The sequence below is a fragment of the Rattus norvegicus genome, chromosome 11 (assembly GCF_021556685.1).
Source record: "Rattus norvegicus strain SHRSP/BbbUtx chromosome 11, alternate assembly SHRSP_T2T, whole genome shotgun sequence".
Lineage (NCBI taxonomy): Eukaryota > Metazoa > Chordata > Mammalia > Rodentia > Muridae > Rattus > Rattus norvegicus.
This window is the reverse complement of record NC_141544.1, coordinates 71,136,626-71,154,043: the sequence shown is the minus strand read 5'-3', so window position 1 is coordinate 71,154,043 and position 17,418 is coordinate 71,136,626. Positions and strand designations below refer to the sequence as shown.

Genomic DNA, 17,418 nt, shown 5'->3' with positions numbered 1-17,418 from the left:
AATTTCTTTCCTAAAGGTCTTATTCTCCAATTAACTGCAAGATTGCATTTCTGTCTTCCTGATCCAGAATTTATTTTTCTCATAAAACTCCTGTTTAACCAAGAAAATGAAAATCAGTATATTCTTGGTTGCCCTTCTGTTAATTTAAATTTGCATAACCTAATCAAAACTCAACCTGCTTTGCCCTTCAACAAAAAGCTGTATTCTCTTCCGTTACTAAGTGGCTACATTCTTCTTAGTATTTTTTAAAAGATGAATTATGTTGATATCCCATGACTTTTCCTTTAGAATATGTCCATGAAAATTAAAATGGACTTGTCTGAGCCCAGGAGTGAATTGGAAACCAGGCTGAAAGAACAGGTGAAAACGAGCACAACATTTTGCTGATATTATCAGTATTATAATTTTTCTAAAGCTTTATTTTTTTGTAATAAAATGGAACTGAAGTCAACTGACCCCAAGCTAACCGCCTGATGGTTCCTTTACATCATTATTTGGCCTGAAAATAAATGATACAGAAAAAGCAGCCTAAGATTTCATAGAAAGCATTGAAATATGTTTTTTGAGGCTTTTCTATTTTCTTTTCCTACAGATGTTTCTTCCACAGATATTTCACAGTTTCAACAAATATTTGCTAAGCACAGAGAAGGTTTTAGAGTGTACTGGGCACTAGGTCTAGCTCTGCACATTTCCTTGTGTGGTCAGCGTCTCTGACAGAAGGTTGGAGTAGTTATTTACTTGCTCATGTGGAAGGGATGACGATGGGACGGTCAGAAATGACCCCAGTTTCCTCTTTTCCTCTGATAACCATGATTTCCTAGTTCCTACTTTAAAACATTTCCACAATGGAAATAAGGACCCATCCAGCTTTCTGTTGTTATTATTATTAGTAGTATTATTAATCATTTTATTCATTTACATTTCAAATGCTATCTCCCTTCCAGGTTACCTCTCCACAACCCCCTCTCCAGTCTCCCTTTCCTCCTCCCTTTGGCTGTATGAGGGCGCTCCTCCACTCACTCACACACTCCTACCTCATCGCTCTAGCATTTCCCTACCTTGGGGCATCAAGCTTCCACAGGACCAAGGGCCTCCCCTCCATTTGATGTCAGATAAGGCCATTCTCTGCTACATAAGTATCTGGAGCCATGGATCCCTCCATGTGTTCTCTTTGGTTGGTGATTGAGTCCATGGGAGCTTTGGGTGGTCCTGTTAGTTTATATTGTTTTCCCTGTAAGGTTGACATCCCCTTCAGGTCCTTCAGTCCTCTCCGTAGCTCTTCCATTGGGGTCCCTGGGCTCAGTCCCATGGTTAGCTGTGAGTCTCTGCATCTGTATTGGTCAGGTGCTGGTAGAACCTCTCTGGGGACAGCTATACCAGGCTCCTGTCAGCAAGCGCTTCTTGGCATCAGCAATAGTGTCTAGTTTGGTGTCTGCAGATGAGATGAATCTAATCCTGTACTCAATCAAGAGATTGCCTGTGTCTTTCTTATCCTAGTATTGATCTTGGCTATGGAAGAGCCCACAGGTGCTGGAGTGTCCTGTACCTAGAGGAAGAGTGTAGTCATGGGTACTTCTGGGTATAAACATTTTACAGCAGGGGAAACAGGAAGCAATAGCGAAGGACAGCAGCACCCATCTTATGTATGCTCCAGAGCTACATGGTCTCTGGATGTACAGCCTAAGAAATTATTTCCATTTCTTCTAAAACTGGTGTTTGGGTTCTTCCTCACATTGGCTATTTCCTTCTTGGCCAGGGCTGTTCCATTAAACCAAATAACCTACGAATTATCATCTCGCCAAGTAATATGTGGCAATATTTGCCCTGACAATACTTCATGCATCTTAGAATTTTTGCAGCAAGGAAAACTAGTGGGGTCATAGCAGTAGTTATCACCCACACAGATTCACAATTGGGTCTGCAAGTGGCAAATTGCTATAGGTGAAGAATTTTTTTCAGTTAAGTGAAACTGATTTCAGTAATTTGAAACATTAGTTCTTTCACACACGGACCTGCCAGTAAACTTTGTTAGAAATAAGATTGGAATACCATAGTTACTATTTGGATCACCCACTCATATATGTTGTCCTAGGACCTGAACAACAGCTGAAAGTCAGGGCAAAGGAAATTAAAAACAAAAAACAACCAAAGAAAGGAACTTATCCCCTGCTTTAGGACTGCTTCTCTAAGTGTTTTCCAATTCCCCTCCAGACCCATGTTTCCCTGTCTCCCTGTCTTCCCCTTTCTCCTTTTGTTCCCTCCCTTCCTGCTCTTTTCTTTTTAGTGTTCTGAATTCATTAGGTGGCATAGAGTGAATCAATAGTAAACGCTAACCGCCTACTCTGGACTCAGTTACGCAATAGCGCAGAACTGGTACACAGACAAAAAGGGGAAAGCGCACACAGCTTTACATTCAAAAGCTCTCACATAATTTTACTTTTCTACAGCCAAAAAGGAAGTAACAGATGGGGAAACTTACAGTTTTTCCCCCTTTCCCAGACTGTTTAGAAAGGAGGTAGTTAACATCCACGGCCATTTCTAGTTACCCTAGCCTGTAGCAACATCCCATAATTGTCAGAGCCATAACTGGCTTTAAAACAGGACTTTGTGACTGTCAGTGATGTAATGGATTTTCCAGGTAATTTGAAACGAAAGTATTCTGAGACTGTTTCACTTGTTTAATGGAAAATCAAAAAATTCTAAGAATAAACTTAATTATAAAGCAGGAGATAAGAAAGATGACTGTATGCACACGTGTTTCTACTTGCAATATATTCTGGTATAATATTTATGTGAAAACAACCTGGTATAATATTTATATGAGAACAACTCAGTAAGATGTTTCTCTTCCTTTTTACTTCAGTTACTGTAAGTCTCTAACATTCTCTTTCCCATTACAAAGCACAGTCAAACCCAGTCTCAGTACAGCAAACATCTTGATGCTACAACAGGACAGAAGGCTTCATTCAAATGCCCAGTAGCGTTCCTTCTCTGAATGACAGCTCTGTGTATGAGTCTAGAGCTTGTGGAATTCTCTTCTAGAGCCCCCCACCCTACCCCCTTGTCACACTGCTCCTGGAACACCTTTGCAGTCACTGCATCAAGAAATCTTTCCTCCCCACTCCCCTTCCGTCTCTTCTCTCCTCTCTGCTCTCCAGTCACTCTTCTTACTCCCACCTCCTCAGCCCTCCTCTTCTGTAATCTCTGCTTTCTCCCCTGCCCTCCTCTCTGGTCTCTCTCCTCTGTCCTTGTGGCTCTTCACCTCTTTCCCATGCCTCTCCCTTCACACTGAAGGGTGTTCCCAGCCTAGATGGAAACAGTGCAGTGCGTGTGCTCTCAGTCTTTAGTCCATCCTAAAACATTTTGTTTCACTTACCCCGAGGAGTTCTCTGGGAACCAGGCATTTGTGTCTGATAAGGAAGCATCTGGAGAGAAGGGTGTTTGTTTTGTTCTTTCATTTTACTGTCTGGCCATCCATGTGTATAAAGTGTATATAAAATGATACAGAGGCCAACAATGGACACTGCAGAGAGCTGTTAAAGCAGCTGGGAGGCAGGGGTAGTTCTGTCTGTTTCAACCAAATGAAGGGATGGTGAAAGGCGCATGGGAAAGAGAAGACATGGTCTCTCCTGTACAAATACAGCCTGTTGAAGAACTGTCTTTCTTAAATTCTGAAACAATTCATTCTTTATATGTGGATGCTAAAACCTTGAGATATCAACCAGTTTAATTTATTAAAAGTCTGAGGTATTTTTTCTTTGTGTGTGTGTGTGTGTGTGTGTGTGTGTGTGTGTGTGTGTGTGTGTGTGCGTGTGTGTTGTTTAAAGTATATTTTTGCCTGGCTTTTCAGGTTCCATTGCTCAAACACAGGTCTCTTTATTGTAACAACACAATGATCAAGATTATTGGCATTTTGTATATCTGCATTTTCAATTACATAGGGTTTGTTGTTTTAAAATGAATCATGACTAAACTAGTAAATATTTTAAACAAGAACACACACACACACACACACACACACACACACACACACCCCATGCACACACTTTCCAACTCTTCTGTACAGAATCTGTAACTCAGAGGACTGCTTAAGGAATACTATTGATATGAAAATCCGACAGGACATTCAAGTGTTTAGCCAGGAAATTGTATTTGCACATATTTTTCTACATATCCCTCTAAGTCTATTATGGCTGATCTTGAGTTCCAATATGCACTAATGCATATTGGTACCATATTATCCAAAATATCCCACCTCATCTCTACTTGCTGCTGTTGGCAGTAGTGACAGTGACTTAGCTGTCCCACGAGAATGACTTCAGTGGTGCTGCCTGGTATACAGAGCAGCTTCCTAACTATGTTCTGTGTTTTGGTAAGACATAAAGTAATTCCTTATAATGCAGGTTTTTGCACTATTGGTTACATAACCTGTAACCAAGTTATTCTTCTGTGTGTACAAGTTTCCTGCACATACAAAGGAATTTATTCTGAATACCCTAATTTTCAAATAACTTTTTAAAACTGAAAAACTAAAATCCTCAAAGGGAATCAACATTTCTAGGGTATCAAAAAGAGTTATAGTAGACATCTGGTCATGGAAGAAGCAGAGGGAAAGGTGTGATGCCTTCCTGCCTCCCTCTGCCAGGTGCCTTCGCTTTCTATCTTGGAGGGTTTTCACACTCTGCACCACGGGTAGGCAGGATTGTATTTTAAAGTCCACTTCATGGCAGGCCAGTGTACTCAGCCTTCCCTGTTAGCTGTAACCATGGCCCTTGGGAACATACAGGCTATATGTACTTTTTCTGTGACAGTGCTTGATTCAAGTAGAGGCAAGGCTGACAGCCTAAACTTCCTGCTGCCGTTCCATGCAAAGCAGGAGAGCTTAAGTTTTCTCTGATAGTTCTTAAATCCTGCACCTCCCTTTCGCCTCCGTTTCTCTTCTCATTGCTGAGTACGTTCTGAGTTTTTAACAAGATGCTCATTCACTGACAGCTTTTCAGACAGAATCTCTTACCTAGTTGTGCCTTGTGTGAGGTAGCAGCTTCATAAATATTTCTTTTGGTGTGCTGGGAGACTCACTGGCTGTCCCGGAGTACGGTCCAGGCAAGTGTACACCATGCAAGGAAAGAAGACACTGAAGACGAGCGTCTCGGTTCTAGCAATGGAGGCATCATCCTATTTAATAAAGAAGAGCTGTCGTCTACTCTCATCTTACTCTTTGTTGGTGTGATCTAACCAACTGAGCAAACTTGGGTAGTTGCTCTCATTCTTTATAAAAATTCAACTCTCCGAAGTCAATTGAACGTCTTTCCTAGAGATTCTTTTCAGTGGTGATTGCTAAGTAGGCTCATATTAAAAAACATAACTTTTGGCAAGCTATCTGGGTGATCTTCATTAAATTTTATATGCATATGTGTGAGATTTTGGCTCTCAAATACACCTCTCTTGAACTCTGCCACAGACTTCCTTGAATGTAGGCTTTTCTTATATCCTCTGGATAGTTAATTCTGTTTTCATTTATATATATATAATATATATATGAATATATATAATATGAATATATATATATATTCAACCTTTCCTATGAGTGACTCTCATGTACAGTCTCATTATTTGTGACTGGACAAATTTCAGGTCTTTCTGAGTCCTGTTTGGAGTAGTTTGGTTATGATTTTCTATAGGCTGTCATTATGGTGCTCATATTGAAGGTTCAGTGACTATCAGGAAAACTTGTAGCTTCTGTATTTTTAAGGCAATTGATAAGAAATGCCACGTAGAAATATTAATAGGTGTATACTATTGGGCTATCAGTTTCTAAAATGTAGATTATATAACAGTTGGAGGCTTGTTTATTCCACAGTTGAAAATTTTTTAATGTTAATTTTTATTTCAATCTGTTACTTTGTGACTTAGCATAAAAGTTTTAAAGGTTTCAGTTCACATTTGTGCTTCTCTTACCCAGCTCGGGAATATAAAACCATACATTAATTTGTCATCAAGAAGGATAGCACAGCCTGTACTCTGACGAAGTGTCATGAAAGCAGGCATACACAGTCCATCACTTGTTTTCCCATCGCTGCCACAAGACTGAACATCCAGAGCATGAGTAACGAACCAGCCCAGAGCAAGGAAGGCCCAGTTTGCTTTTATTTATAAAATGGTTAATGAAAAGTACAGTAAAATTCAAACAGAATTGTAAATCCTTGTGGTTCCCAAATGTTTGATTATTTTTTAAGCAGATCACAATAATTAACTGTGAAACTGAACTTTCTCAGCACAGAGTGTACCGTCTAAAGGGTTAGCAATCATTTATTACTGGCTGCATCCGGTTAGTGATCATCAAGTTAAATATTCAGGCACTCACCAAGTAACCTGTTGGGAGGGTCTCATTGTGCTTTTATTCCCAAAGGGAACCATCTTTTACTTTCTCCTATCTCCAAGCCAGGGTGCCAAGGGACAAGTGGACTCTTTTCTGTGATCAGCATGTTGTCATATGTTAGGTGAAATGCCTACCGACACTTATGGTATCCTTCTCCATTTCAGACTGTTTCATCATCAGCAATTGAGTATTTCATACAGCCTTGCTGACTGGTAAGTAAGATTTCATTGTCTCTCAATTGCAGGCCAAAATATCAAAGTCCAAGGAAATAAAATGTATTCATACCAAATTTAGCAACTCTGGTCAAACAAGAAGTAAATCTAAGAACTGTAGTGAATTTACCACCACAAGACTAAATTTGAATAGAATGTGTTTTGATACTGACAAAATATAGAAGAATAAGAACCAATATAACAGTATTGTTAAACATTTTGAGTGACTTGAGTAGACATGGATAGAGGCATTAAAGGACTTGTTTGGAAGTCTTCCCGAAGATAAATTTTTCTAAAGAACTTCTGAAAGGACAGAAACAGTCGTAAGGTGAAGATAGATACTGATGTTCCCTATGGAGAATGCACAAAGTTTGGCATTAGGGAAACACACAGAACGTCTTTCAAACATGTTTTATGTCTCTTTGAACTTCTGGTTTGTATTATATATTTTCTGTTTCTGAGATGTATTTGCTTCTTTGGAATCTTAAGAACAGACATAGCCACCCTTGCATATATCCACAGGAAGAAAGGGGAACAGCTTGCTCAGTTACGGATAAACATGTCCGTATCTGGAAATTAATAGCACCAAGACCATGTAAACATCGGTTTAGAGTTTGGCTCCTTGTCTTCTGGTGAGACTGTGAGAAGTTTCTAGAAGGGTAGCATTGTGTCCTTCAACAGGCTTGGTAGTAGGTGTCTGAAAGAGAGCAAGGCAGGATGGGGAGGTACGATAGTGGACCATCATCAAGTAGGAAACAGCCTGGAAGAGCTGAATTTGCTAGACTGGCCTGCAGTAAATCATGAGGACAAATGTACTCTGGGGAAGGGGGGGGCAGGAAGGAGCACCTCGCTTGGCTTCTGGCTCTCTTCTGCCTGGCACTCTAGGCCTGTTTAGTCATAACAGCATAGTCATCCAAACCTTTAAAGTTGCACTCTTGACTTCACTCCATATGAATGTGCACTAAAAGGAGAAAATCATCTCTTGGGGTGAGAAAGATAGCTTTTTGTGGGGAATTTCCATGCTCACTGCACACAATCCATAGTTGTCATTGTTTTTCTTTCTAATTCTGTTACCAGTCTATCTCTGTTCCTGAGCTTATCCAGCTTATCACCGAAGGCCACAGCTTTAGGGCTGTTACACTTTCTCTCCCCCAGCCCTTACTCCCTGCTTTACTTGTTTTGCTACCTAGAATAAACCTGCTGTCAGTGTGAGCTTAGAGGCACAGGGACAGGCCTCCTCACTAACTGTAATGCACTCTCCCTTAGCATTCCTCACAAGTGATAGCAACACAGAAAAGCCAAAAGTCCACACTATTGCTGACTTGCAAGTAAGCAGATTCCTCCCAAGGGTTTTCTGTTGCTAAGATCAGATCAAATATGTATTGATGGGCTTTGCCTTTGGGTGTATTTCACTTTCAGGCACAAAGATATCAGGCAGTATAGAGTACTGGGCAGGGCTATGTGCTTGCAGTTTCTCTGTTTTAGTAAACGGAAATCTTCTAGGGGAGGAGAGCATACCTTTTCTACTAATGAACAAATATTTATTTCATTTTAACATGATACATGTTCATTAAAAATAATTTGGAAAAATACATAGGAGTAAAATGAAGAAAAATTATATTATTTTCATAATTTAAATCTAGCCATTAATAACTTTTGATGTATGTTCTAGCTCTCATTTTCTCCTGAGGACATACTTTCAAATATGATGTACTCAGCATTCCTCTATAATATTTTTCCTTCTTTTACAATTTAACTTACAAATTTTGCATTTAGTTACAAAGTCTTTACAGACATTCTAAATAAATAAATACTATTCCTATAATCAAAATGCCCCAAAAAGCATTATATTTTAGCTGTTTCCATTTTCATAATCCCTTGCATAGGAACAATGAATCAGTCAGTAAATAATGGATAAATGATTGAAAGTTCAAATGAAGTATATATTTTTTTAAAGATTATTTTGTGGAATGTTTCAAATCCATGAATGTAGTCAGATTACGGTAATGAACTCCTGTGTATTCATCATCTAGCTTATTCAGTGCTTAACTCGTGGCCTATCAGTTTCCACTGTATTGCCTTGTTATTTTGAAGCAAACCTCAGACATCATGGCAGTTAATTAATTAGCTAATATATCTGGTTCATTAGGATGCTTTTTCAGGTTGATGTTTCAAAAAGTTTCAGAAAAATCCTGTCGTTATATGGAACACTGTTTCTCTTCTTAGTGTCTTGGCCTGTGTCCTCTCACATGTAACAACTGATTGGAAGACCTCAGCAGCTTGTGTTGTAGCATCCTCAGGCATATCTGCAAGCCAGAGAATAGCTTGGTTGAAGAAGAGACCATTCTAACAGATAGGCTTCTGGGGCAAATGGTTTTCTTTAGGATCTTTTCACTTAACTCAATTTTAGGATGATAACTTGCATAGCAGACATATGCAATATTAATTATCTTTATCATTGAACATATCAATGTATTATATACAATTGTTTATCTGAAGTAAATGAAAGGGTTCATCCTCTGACTACTTAGACCGCTATGCTGCTTTAAGCCCATGCTGTATAGAGCAAAGCAAAGTACTTAACCAAAGTTAGTACTCTGCCCAAATATTTATAGATTTTATGGCTTTTTTTGAGAACAGGAAAGCATCTGAGAGTCATGTGGAACTCCTAAATCTGAAAGGGGGAATTTTATCTAATTTTATATATGCAGTGGAGAATCTATATCTGAGTGGAGAAAAAAATCCACTACAGAGCAGTGCCTTTGTTTACTACTCTGGTTGTCCCAAGGTTTTTGGAGGAAACATTTACAAGCCACCTTTCCACAGATAGACCCCAACTTTCACAAAAGATCTCTATACTCAGAATGATCTGTTGGCTTGGGCTTTGTGCACAGTACCTGTGTGCGAGTTTTCCTTTCTTCCTACTGTCTGAATGCTAAGCCAGAGACGGTTAAATGGTGGCCTGTTATCCAACAGGTGTTCTGCACCCATCAGATATTCAGGATGTGAGCAGGCACACGCCGCATCCATAGAGACTGAATTCATGTGCTCCTCTGGCCTGTTTAATCTGTGCTGTAGTTTCCATTGGCCTCGAAAGTGAGTAGCTAGAATATTGATGTGCCCAACCCTTCGAGAAGAAATAAAAAATTTCTTCACCACACTAAATCTCTAGAAAAATATGGTGGCTTACAAAGTGAACACATACAAACTATTTTCTGCCAAAGCTGGTAGGAAAAGCACACAGGGAAAGAAGAAAGTAATACCACAAGCAATAAACGATCCAGTCCACAGAGCATCTGTAGAAACTGCGCCTGCGCATGTATAAACAACACACATTCTTTTCCTCTTCCCAGCTCTTCTCTTTCCATCTGTCTTCTGAACATTTATTTTCCTCCACAATGACGTGGCATCACCACCCCTTTAAAATATCAGCTAAAGAGCCAAACTGTGCCCTTGTGCGGTGAAATTCAGGCAGTAAAGCTACTAAGTATCCATGCGCTACAGCAACTCACTTCCCACCATTACTGAGAACTGATACTAACAGCACATCATGGTCACTCATTTACACCTTTTCCTTACATGTGATGGTGTACTATGTTCCTGTCATAAATCTGAGCTATAAAGTACATTCTGTGAAATAGAAACCATGGTTCTTTCTGGTTTGTGTATTAGACCATGTACTCAAGTTATCTACCAAAAGGCCATCATGATCATAGCTATAGTAATAATTATTAATAATAGTTATAGTATTTTCTTCTAGAAAAAGTAGCTGAAGCCATCTCAGAAGTAACTCAGACTCCCAACAGATCAGTAGGATTGTCACCTGAGCCTGATAAAAGTTCTGTTCCAGAAAGCCTTGAAAAATAGCTAGTGTTTCTTCCTTGTGTGTGGCATTTTGGGATCCTGTTACTGGGTCATTGCTGTTGTATTGTGACCTTATATGTCACACTGCTGAAAATCAACATGCTAAGAATAAAGTAGCAATCAACACTTTCTACCTCTTACTCTGATCTAAGCTCATGATTATAGTTGAGTGGTTCTCCTTATTTTAAGGCAGGGAATCCTTTGTGAGTACCCTGCATCATGATAGGGCTTTCAAGCCTCAAGATGCTGATAATCATAGTCAAAGGAGGTAGAAGGGTTTATTTAGATTGCCAAGTCTCTCTAGTCCATGAAACTGCCATATTTTCTGGGAAGTTTATATTGAACATATATTATGCAATTGTGTACAATTGCCATGAGGGTAAAAATTATGTTATTCCCTCACCAAGATAACTCCTGTGATTCTGTATCACATGGGAGAAGAGAAAGGAGTGAAGTCCATGCGAAAGGTAGATGTTCAAGGAACAATTACATTGTCATTACAGTCAGTTGACATTGGAATGCTGAGGGGGAATCCCTACAGTTTAAACAGGAGATGGTTCAGAACTGGCCATCCACCAGGAAACTGCTCCAGAGGTCCCTGTAGACTCCCAAGAGAACTGCTTCTATCAGCTCTGACCTCCCCTGTAGAAATACTTCTGATTTCTGGGGATGTGTGCCATTATTTTGTTTTCTGGATATCCAATAGCCACTCTGAATTCATCTAATGTATTTGTGACATGGAGATCTTATAACCCTTCAATACTAAGTGTATTGACTCTTGTAATTAATTATTTAAAGACATTTTAGCCTGTAACTATTTTTCTTTCTTTGTCCACAAACAAGTTGATTGGTTAATCATGTCTTTGTTTGTTTTTGTTTGTGTTGATGTTGTTGTTGTAGATAAAGCACATAAAGCAAGAATGAGGACAGGTTGTTTATAAAAGATAATCACAATGGCAGCATTACACTTTCTCTAGATGTCCTCATTCTCTCCTGTCTGATTGCATCAAGACCTATACTCTAGAAAGTGTTTCATGTTTGCAAGGAAATGATAGAGAGAAATAATTCCATATTTATTTTGTGTTGTCAAACACAGCATGGTAATTGTGTCACAGTTACAAATACAGTTCGTTTAAACCTTCCTCTACTAACAAGACTTCAATATCTGGCCAGTCCTCACACATAGTGAGTACCCAGAAGCAAGGACAAAACACCAGGTACTTTTCAGGCCTTGGAGAACAGTTTTTAATCAGGATATGATAAGTCTGTGCTCTGTTAGAACTGAATTTATTTCTGGGATGGTTTATCCTGCCCTCCCTAAAATAAAAATTCAGTTTTTTCAAAATGAAGTCAAAACTCAAAGGCCAAGAGGTCTCTGAGATTGTCTCCAAGTCATCCTTTCGATACATTTGTATTGATTTATTTGTTATTGTTTCAATGAAGGTTTTGTTAGGGGAATGTGAATCATTTTCTTTTGTTCCAATTCATTTTAAATATTAAATACTGTTTTATTCATTTCAGTAAAAGCAACAACAATAATAATAATAATAATAATAATAATATTAATAATATTAATAAAAACCAGCTCTGATGGATTGCTATGTATGGCCCTGTGTATATAAGGTTTAGTACCTTGCAGGAACTCTGGTTGTCAACAGGTGATTTTTGCCTTTGTTTTTTCTCATAGTTCTGCATGTGGCTCCTGTCACTAGCAGTCAAATAAGGACAATTTTATCATTCTCTCCTGCTGCTCTAGGTTTTTTTTTTTTTTTTTTTACTGCCAGTACATGAATTTGTTATTCTTTATAATTCCCTTTGAAGTTGGAAATCCAAGGGGAATCTAAAACCGACCAGATGTTTCTACTGCTGGAGAGGGAAGAGAGTTGGGATTAAGTTTAACAAAAACTTGGTCTCTAGGAAAAAAAGATCATTTCAACTGAAAACCATCTTTAAATGCATTCATTTGCTGTATATCTGTTAGTTAATTTACATTTACTAGCCCTTTGTAGGCACTGTCACCTATCCATTTACTCAGAGTAAAATTCATAAATTTTGTGAGCAAACAAATTCCTGTGGTTTGCTCAGAGCTATTTCTTTTATGGAGCTTCAGTTCTGTTCATCAGGGTATCCCCTCCTCATGCCTTACTGTAAGGCCTTCTGTTGCTCACTTTCCTGAAGGATCACATTGTGTCACATCAGATTGGGTGGGTTGGTTCTGCAGACTGTCCGAGAGGCCGAGCCAGGGAAGCCTGACATTGGGAAGGAAGGAAAGAAAACCTGCCCAAATGGTTAGCCTTTGTACAGAACACCATCCCTTTTAAAGCTATGATAATCTAAACAAGAGTAGGTGACGAGACCTTTGGCGGGAAAAGCCAGAAGTTTTGTGGTCTTTTAAGGAAGCAGTTGATTTCACAGGCAGTGTAAATAAGCAGGATGGGAAATGAAAAAAGTGATAATCTTGGACAAAGTAAGGTACAAAGAAAGTAGGGTGGCTGTGAGATAGCATTTTGGGGCCCTCACTACTGATACTCAAAGCTACCAGCCCCCATCCATCCCAAGGGAGAGAAGTATTAAGTAACAAAGTCAGACACAAATATGAAAAACTAATCCAAATATTCCACGGGTTTTTCATATTTCACAGGCCATTGGATAGAGGGGCGGGGCATTCTTTATAGCCCAGCACTAGTCACACTGTGCTCCTCTGTGCCCTCTCAGGTCCCAAGGCTGCACAGGCTTTCAGGATGGTAGAGAACTCGGAGCAGTGCTCGGCTGGAACTGTTGTCCCCATGTCACAGAGAGTGGATGACAACTCTGTCCTCAGCTCCATTCCTCCATCCCACCTTAGTCTGAAGCAGGAAATGCTAGTCCTCAATAATTATGTTATGTTTCTGAGGCCACAAAATCAGCTGGCTATACTATTGTAGCATTCTTCCTCAGCCTGCAGAAGAGGAGAGGAAAGACAGAGAGGGGTCACTTAGCAACTTTAAGCAGCTTTCTTGTTTTAAAGTGTAAAAAATGCAGGTCCTGGAACATGTGGTGACTTGAATGTTCAGTAAAATTTTAGAGATCTATCTCTCTCTCTCTCTCTCTCTCTCTCTCTCTCTCTCTCTGCTCTTATTTTTCTTAACCATTTGTTCTGTATTCAGCGACTTGAATTTTCAGTATAGTTCTTCAAAAGTGAGTTGAAATACAGAGTTCTCAACCTAAACAGTTCCTCTTCGCCCTCCGTTTTACTCACTTATTATCACCATTACGGTTCTTCTCGGTCAAAGCAGATGGTATGAAAAGCATTTCTGTTGGTCTCACTGCTGACAGAGCTTAACCTAATAATCCAAGACTTAGAACTTAGGCCTTCAATAAAGGAAACACTGTTTGAGGTATTTTCCATTCAGGCCAGCATCAAAAGTTTTTAATTAACACCATCAGAAATTAATGGGCTGAATGCAGGACAAGGTTTCTACATAGCCCACTACTGGGAACAACAGCGAGTGGGATCCATTGTGTGTGTGTACTTTATGGTGTATTTTTATTTACTTGCTGAAGCCGAGTCCCAGCTGCACACTGGCTGCCAAGCCTCAAGAGTGAAACCTGCAGAGGCTGCTTCCCAGAGCAGTTTCATTTTGCTCACTGATTATTGTCCTGAGTTCTTTGTGATTGTAATTGGTTAGAAAGTTTGAAATTAGCAAGTCCTTGTCAGCCATGAAAGCTTTGAAATCACAAGGCTTGATACAGCTATCAAGCCTGCTGAAGCCTAATGGCTTTCCGGGGAAGAACCTCCAGAGTGGTTAACATTCTCAACCCCACAGGCTGTACCGCAGTCACCATTCACCACCCTCTGGAGGGCCTTGTCTCAGATCCCGGCTTTGTCTAGGGCCTTTTCTTTTCTATTGCCGAAGCCTGTTTCAGGATGAACAGATTTTAGAAGAATAGGGTAGGAGGCGTTAGGAAATGAGAGCAAATGGGTAGAATGAAGTAGGTAAGGGAACAAGGAGAAAGGGGAAAAAGAAAGAAAATGCACAAGAGAAAAGACAGGATGTAAGATGAAAACAGCTTTGTAAATAGTAACATTTCATGTCTTTGCAACTGAGTTTAATGTCTCAGGGTGGAAAATGCTGGTGGGTGGGGTCTATTTTGAAACTTTTTTTTTTAAAGTTGCCTACTCATTGTCAAGGAGAAGCCACATATGTCTGTGTAAGGGACTGTAACCTGCCCGGCATGCCCTGAGGTAGTTTTGGAGATTAAAGACACAATCCTTTCCTTTATATATTATAACACAGAAATGATTGGTTTGCCAACTGTTCTAAAAACACAAGTATTAAACTTAATGTAAGCCTCCAAACCAGTCTGTTCCAGAAACGTCCTCTGCTGCCTGGTCAGTTGTATAGTAAACTGAATTCCCACCTTATAAAGCTGCTGGGCAGGGTTATCTGAAGCAAAGATCATCGGGGTGACAGAACTATTCTAGAAGCTTATGTCAATAACGTTCTATAAAGCACTCATTTATGTCCAACACCTTCAAGTTCATACATTCAGATACAACCTTAAACTTCCAATTGTCTTCCACTTTAATAAACCTTATGAAAATATTAACTAAAAACCATATTGCCGTAATTTAAATGTTAGGAAATTTTCCAGTGCATCTTGGCAAGGTGATATGAAATACCACCATTTTTTTTCTTACTTTCCAAAAATTGATCTAACATTTTCTCACAAGCATGGAAAGATCAATACATATTATTCTATAGGATAATAATGAAGGAATGACTCCCAAGAAAATACTGAGAACTGTATTTCTTAGCTGAATCGCTTAGGATTTACTCCAAGATTTGACACCTTGAAGAGTTTAGACAGCCCGTGTGCAGTAGAATTGAATGTAAATGACTGTCTGACTTTCCCAAACCAATTTTAAGGGTGCCAGGTCAGTGTGGGTGTGTTATATGCCTACACTGTTTCCCTTGAGAATTTCATACAGTGTACTTTGATATTTATCTCCCTTTCCTGACTTCACCCAGATTCTTCCCCAACTTTCTCCCATCCAACTTCACAGTCTCCCCCCTCCCTGCTCCCCTACCACCCTTTCTTCTATGAGTCTAGTTTATGTGGGCCAATTATTCTTGGTCATGGGACCTGCCCTGGAAGGTGGTTGACATGCCAGGTATCACTCTATTGAAGAAAACAGCCCCGCCCCCAGGAGCAATCAAACACCAACAGCTGCCTTAGCTAGCTGTGTGTTGAAAGGGACTTCATGCCTACCTCCCCTCCTCCATGATAGATCTTTGTCTGCTTTGACCTCCAGCTTGTGCATGCACTCACAGTTTGTGAGTTTGTTTGTGCATTTGCTCAGTTGTGTCTTTAAAAAACAAAAACAACAACAACAAAAACAAAAAAAAAACATTTTTAAGTCATTCAACAACTCTGGCTCCCACAAACTTGCCACCCCTTTGCCATTTAGATCCATGGTGTTTGAGAGGAAGGCTTTGATCTTGACTTCCCATTTAGGGCTGAGCATTCTGGTCTCTTCTTCTCTATGTTAATTCCCATCTGCTGCATGAAAAGGCTTCTTTGATGAGGAGTAAGGGATGTGCTAATCTATGGATAAGTGTTTAGGACTCATTTTACTGTTATCATATTTAGCAAAACAGTAATGATTGGTTTCAGGACTACAGGTTCTTGACATTATTGACAGTGCCAGGTATGGGTCTCATCTCATTGAGTAGACCTTAAATGTAACAAGACTGATTGGTGACTCCAATAACATTTGTCCCACAATCATACCAAGGTCTCAGCCTGTTTGATAGGCTAGTATGTCCTCTTTGTCTGCTATTAATGCCTAGGGTCATCTTTTTTTAATTTTTTATTGGGTAGTTTATGTATTTACATTTCAAATGTCATCCCTCCCAGTTCCCCCTCTGGCATCCCCCCCTTCCTCTGCTTCTATGAGGATGCTTCCCCTCATCCACTCCCACCTAAACACCCTAGCATTATTACCCTACACTGAGGAAAAGAGCCTTCACAGGACCAAGGACTTTTCCTCCTATTGATGCCAGACAATGCCATCCTCTGCTACATATGTAGCTGGAGCCATGGGTCCCTCCATGTATACTCTTTGGTTGGTGGTTTAGTCCCTGGGAGCTCTGCGGAGGCTGGTTGGTTGATATTGTTGTTCTTCCTATGTGGTTGTAAACCCCTAAAGCTCCATCAGTCCTTTCCCTAACTCCTCCATTGGGGGTCCCAGTACTCAGTCTGATGGTTAGCTGCAAACATCTTAATCTGTATCAGTAGGGCTCTGGCAGAGCCTCTCAGGAGGCATCCATATCAGGCTCCTGTTACCAAGTACTTCTTGGCATCAGCAATAGTGACTGGCTTTGGTTGCTGCATATGGGATGGATCCCCAGGTGGGGCAATCTCTGGATGGCCTTTCCTTCAGTCTCCACTCATTGTTCCTGTATTTCCTCCCGTAAGTATTTTGTTTCCCCTTGTAAGAAGGACTGAAGCATCCACATTTCGGTCTTCCTTCTTCTTGAGCTTCACATGGTCTGTGAATTATATCTTGGGTATTCCAACCTTTTTGGGATAATATTCACTTATCATTGAGTGCATAGCATGTGTGTTCTTTTGTGACAGGGTTACCTCACTCTGGATGCTATTTTCTAGATCTATCCATTGGCCTAAGAATTTCATTCTAAGCCTAGGCTCCTAGCTGAAGTGTACACTAAATACTCCCTTGGTATCTTAGTTCCTTTCTATTGCTATGATGAAATACAGTGGCTAAGCCATTCGTAAAGGAAGCATTTAGTTTGGCTTTGGTTTGAGAGGGTTAGAGTAAGAGGGAACAGCAAAGGGACAGCAAAAGCTCACATCTTGGTCCACAACCACGAGGTAGAGCGAGCACAGAGAATGGCGTGAGTCTTTGGAAATAGCGAACCCCGCCCTTAGGGACATATGTACGCCAACAAGGCCATA

General features: G+C 40.0%; 1 protein-coding gene across 1 annotated transcript in view; it reads left to right on the top strand.

Moving 5' to 3' along the window:
* The window catches only part of Zbtb20 (zinc finger and BTB domain containing 20), a 739,052-nt gene that overhangs the window by 387,977 nt on the left and 333,657 nt on the right, over window positions 1-17,418 (top strand). The window contains 1 exon segment of the mRNA NM_001105880.3: window positions 6,544-6,591. The gene's annotated coding sequence lies outside the window, so the exon portion shown is untranslated.